The 248-nt window shown below is 37.5% G+C and overlaps 1 protein-coding gene across 6 annotated transcripts in view; it reads right to left on the reverse strand.

Annotated features, from left to right (window-relative positions):
* Nucleotides 1-248, reverse strand: part of GRIK2 (glutamate receptor, ionotropic, kainate 2) — a 580918-nt gene that overhangs the window by 208958 nt on the left and 371712 nt on the right. The window lies entirely within an intron of this gene.

Consider the following 248-nt stretch of genomic DNA (forward strand, 5'->3'; position numbering starts at 1 on the left):
AAAAAAAAAAAAAAAAAAAAAAAGATTAGTAAGTAAGTAAAGGAAGAAAAAACACTTTTCCAAAAAAAAAAGGGAAAACCTTTTCATCACATCTCATAAACTTACATTGCTATGGAATTTAAAAAGAGAAAACCTCGTTTAGCAAAGTAAGAAGAATTTAGTCACTTATTATCATACTAGAGGCCCGGTGAACAAAAATTTGTGCACTGGGGGGGGGGGGCCCTTAGCCCGGGCTGGGCCCCCCCCGC

The sequence above is a fragment of the Myotis brandtii genome, unplaced genomic scaffold (genome assembly GCF_000412655.1).
Source record: "Myotis brandtii unplaced genomic scaffold, ASM41265v1 scaffold8, whole genome shotgun sequence".
Lineage (NCBI taxonomy): Eukaryota > Metazoa > Chordata > Mammalia > Chiroptera > Vespertilionidae > Myotis > Myotis brandtii.